This window comes from Panthera leo, chromosome A1, assembly GCF_018350215.1.
Source record: "Panthera leo isolate Ple1 chromosome A1, P.leo_Ple1_pat1.1, whole genome shotgun sequence".
Classification (NCBI taxonomy): Eukaryota; Metazoa; Chordata; class Mammalia; order Carnivora; family Felidae; genus Panthera; species Panthera leo.
This window is the reverse complement of record NC_056679.1, coordinates 191,468,569-191,473,197: the sequence shown is the minus strand read 5'-3', so window position 1 is coordinate 191,473,197 and position 4,629 is coordinate 191,468,569. Positions and strand designations below refer to the sequence as shown.

The following is a 4,629-nucleotide window of genomic DNA, read 5'->3' as shown; positions in this document are numbered from 1 at the left end:
AGCTCAACATATCTGATCAGTTATCTTGTCTCTGCACTAAAATACCTAAAGATTATGATTTCTTTCTATAAGCAACAAACATTCACTAAAAATACAGTTCTTAACTGGGGAGGGGCCATGCCCACCAGTTGAAAACCATATTTTCACCCATCCTACTTCTTCATCCTTTAGCAGCTTGGCAAATGGGCTTTGGCTTGGCATGGGCTTTGCATCTAGGGCAGACCACACAATATCCATTCTCCCTTTCTTCCTCCTGTTAGATTCTGGAAGCAAAGTGCCCAGCCCCCTTTGTAGCTGGAGGTAGACAAAGCAGGTGGAAGTTTGAAAGTGGAGCTTCTAAGAAGATATCTTAAAAGGAACTGACTTATCTGGGAGGTTTATCCTTTTATATCTTGGCCACCTTCTTTTCTTTTCTCTCTGGGATTTGGAGGTGAGAGCTGGAAGTCTTGCATCCATCTGTGTCCTTGAAGATGAAGGCAGCGCCATGGATAGCTAAACAGAAAGGTAGAAAGATTCTGGGTCCATGACAACTTCCTGGAACTGCTGTAATAGTACCATGTAGCTTACCTCTGGACTTTTGTTTTTTTTCTATGAGGGTAAACCACTACTCTTTAAAACAAACAAACAAACAAACAAAAAACCTTTTTTTAAAGGCTACTGTGAAATAAGTCATACAGAAAAAGACAGATACCCTACGTTTTCACTCTTACGTGGATCCTGAGAAACTTACCAGAAGACCATGGGGGAGGGGAAGGAAAAAAATAGAGAGGGAGGGAGCCACACCATACAAGACTCTTAAAAACTGAGAATAAACTGAGAGTTGATGGGGGGTGGGAGGGAGGGGAGAGTGGGTGATGGGCATTGAGGAGGGCACCTTTTGGGATGAGCACTGAGTGTTGTATGGAAATCAATTTGATAGTAAATTTCATATTTAAAAAAATAAAAATAAAAAAATAAAATCTACTGTCTGTATTACTATCAGCCAAACACATTTTTTAAACAATAAAAATCAGATTCAACTTGGTTCAAATCTCTTGGTTCTATGCCTCTCTAGCTATAGAGTTCTGAGTCTGTCATTCACCTCTCTGAGATTCATTTTCATTATGCTTAAAATGAAGATGCCTGTTTTATTGTGTTGCTCTGAGATTCCAATGAGCTAATATGTGGGAAGTACCCTACCCGGTTTCTTGTACAAAGTTGATTCCCAATGAATGTTAATTTCTTCTGACTTTATCTTTGTAGTTTTTCTCTTAGTGGTAACTTTGGGAGCAATAAAATCTTCCTAAGGGGTTACTGAATCACAGGACAAAAAGAAATTGTATATTGTAAAGTCCTATGGGGAGTGTATTTTGTTTAATTTAAAATAGTTGAAAAATTAGTTGTTTTTATACAGGTTGTATTTAAACTTTCTATTAACTAGACTAACCAGACTACCTTTTTAGTTAAGAAACATGACATTGCTAAAAGAATAATAAGTTCTCTGAGACTGAAGGGCCTCAACGGAAGGCAGCTGACCAGGGACCTAATTTAAGCTTGTAGGAGGAATTAAAATTTTAGACCTGGGTTTTACTATACTACTTAGCTTTTCAAAATGTGTGCATCCTAGTGTTTTTCCTCATTTTATCTTCTGTATTCCTTTTACCAACCACAAAAACTTTGCTGACTTTCACTGACCATCAATTGTACTAAACATTATAAGAATAATAAGTATATACACTTATATAGGAATTTATTTCCAGTATAGTACAAGATTAAGAACACAGGTTTGGTGTTAATGACTCTGGATTAATTAGAGATTACTAGATATACACATCTTAAACCACACCTATAAATTCTTCTTAAGTTTTTTTAATGTCTATTTATTTTTGAGAAAGGCAGAGCATGAGCAGGGGAGGGGCAGAGAGAGAAGGAGACACAGAATCCGAAGCAGACTCCAGGCTCTGAGTTCTCAGCACAGAGCCCGACGCAGGGCTCGAACCCACAAACCATGAGAATATGACCTGAACCGAAGTTGGACCCTTAACTGACTGAGCCACCCAGGTGCCCCACACTGATAAATTTCTAATGGCGAACTATTGGGCAAGGTGGTAAGACCAGTTAAGATACAGAGAACACAACCCGCATTATATCTTTATATAGCAGAGGGCTAGGTTCTAGTACCTTTGTGGGGATTGAGGTTCTGGAGTCTGCTGGAGCCTCCAACTCCTTGTCCTTCACTGAGTAAAAGAACAAATTTAGTAATAGTAGCAACAGAAACAGCATCAAGGGGAATGGTAACCATCATCATAATACGTTTCTTTAACATTTTCAAAATCCGTTCACTGTGGCCGCTATGGAGACATACCCCCCCACATCCCCCTTCACAGGAGAACCTTCTGTTTGGAGTACAATAAACTGACAGCTTCCAGCCACATACCTTGCAGGATCTGCACACAGCGGTAGAGCCAGGCCATTCCTGCCCAATGGGGCACTTCTCTAACAGGCAGTCTATGCTCCCAGTTCTCCATGGGCCTGCCTGAGACTTTCTCAGAACTGCACTGCAGGACAAGGCTCTTTCTACCCAAGCAGCCTTTCTTCTGTCTTCCCATTTATGGATGTCAGACTTGCACTGTGGCCTGAGGGTTCTCGTTGACCACTCACGTTCTCTTTCTGCTTTATCCTTTTGTATTCGTTTGCAAAGTATCACAGACGGAGTGGCTTATACAACACAAGTTTGTTCTTCCACCAGCCTGGAGAAGAGAAGTCTGAGATCCAGGCGTTGACGGGATTGGTTTCTTCTCAAGTTTCTCAAGTTTCCTTAAGTTTCTTCCTTCTGTGTGCGTGTCTGGGTCCTGATCTCCTCCTCTTCCTCTCAGGACAGCAGCCACCTTGGATTAGGGCCCACGCTAATGACCTTAATCAGCTCTTCAAAGAGCCTATCTCCAAATTCAGTTACATTCTGAGCTCCTGGGATTCAGAGTTCAACAGATGAATTTGGGAGGACTCTAGTTCAGCCCATAGCACCACCCCCAGAATGTCTTTCAATAACTCTCTTGTGCTTCTCATTCGGTCATACATCTGTTTCCCAAGACCTCAAGTGACCAGTGCCCAAAGGTTATTTCCCCTAATCGCCTGAACAAGCCTGTTTTAGAAGTGAAAGGTGAAATAAGTTCACCAAGCCATCATTACCAGTACACGTGGTGGCCAGAATCTACATCTTCCCTCAGCTGGATGCAATTTTGTCTATGTCTTGCTGGAGTAAACTGTTTGTTTCACATAGTTGAGCTAAGATGCAAAAATTTCCCTCCAGGCCTTCTTACATTGAATTGGCCATAACATTATATAGTTTGGTGCGTCTTTAACAAACTCACGTTTGTTTATCATTTTCTCTGCTTTAATTACTAGTAGCCTTTCCCTTTTTTTTTTTTTTTTTTTTTTTTTTGTTTTTTTGTTGTTGCAAATGAATCCCATTTCCAGACTCCTGTTTTGAAGGCTGGGATTTTGTTCTTTTTCCTCTCTGTTCTCCTACAGCGCCCAGGGTAGACACTGACTCTGTTCCCCTACAGTGTCTAGTAGAGTGACTTCACACAGTAGATGCTCAGTGAAGACAGCTTGTTTGAACAACCACTGCGTGTGCTCGGGTGCCTGTTCTGACCTGCATTCCTAACGCCTAACCCCACACCTAGCGTATGCTACTTCTCAATATAAATGTATTATGTGAAAAATTTGTTACTGTTTCCTGAGCAATTACCGTGTGCTAGACGTAGCATTTTCTCACTTAAAACCCGTAACAGTCCCTTAACAGGTGGTACTGCTATTATCTCCATGATTCGGATGTGATCTGAGGAGGTTCTATTGCTTGTTAATGTCACAGAGTTAGTGACAGATCTAGAATGCAAACCAAGGCTGTTCGATTTTCGATTTAACTGCTTCACACTGCAGAGTATCTTCAGTTGGTCGATGGCTTTCCCAATACAAAGCTGTAGAAGAAAACGAATTAGAGAGAACTCATTACCTTTCAAAACCTTGAAACAACTCCTTGGCCTCTATTTTCCAGTCATACAAAGTATCATGACTCATTAATAGCAGGAGTCCTGTTGTTGTGTTTGCAGGATTACAGTGTTGTAAGGTATCCTTGAGAGAAACTAAAAATAGTTCTTTAAGACTTTCAGTGGGGGAAAACTTTGGGGAAGGATTTTTAGGAGTCAAAGTTGACCTTTAATACTTTGTTTTTGTTTTGTTTTGTTTGTCATGGATCATTTGATTTGACAACTGATAGACAATTAAAACTATGGTCAGATTTCAAGTTTTTCACTATAAAAGTTACCTTCTCGTGGGCATTGTGAAATAGGACTCTGCCACAGCCGAAAGTAGGAGAGGCAATGTGTTTCATTCAAAATATTTTTTTTTTTGAGGATCTAACTGAAAAGATACAGTGTGGGAGTTAGTGAGAGTCCAAAAAGGAATCACTTAAGAGTCACTATCTTCCAGGAGTTTGAGGTCTTGTGGGAAAGACTGACATGTAAATTAAACATCCAAGCTCTTCCAAAGCATAAGAGACTCTTAAAAACTGAGAACAAATTGAGGGTTGATGGGGGGTGGGAGGGATGGGAGGGTGGGTGATGGGTATTGAGGAGGGCACCTGTTGGG

The 4,629-nt window shown here is 40.7% G+C and overlaps 1 long non-coding RNA gene across 1 annotated transcript; it reads right to left on the bottom strand.

The window, feature by feature from the left end:
* Nucleotides 1-473: 473 nt before the first annotated feature.
* Nucleotides 474-2,431, bottom strand: LOC122201644. The gene is made up of 3 exons (XR_006194286.1): nt 2,417-2,431; nt 2,161-2,216; nt 474-492 (listed from the first exon to the last, which is right to left on the bottom strand). It is a non-coding gene; the product is annotated as an uncharacterized LOC122201644 (long non-coding RNA).
* Between the last annotated feature and the right edge of the window lie 2,198 nt (nt 2,432-4,629).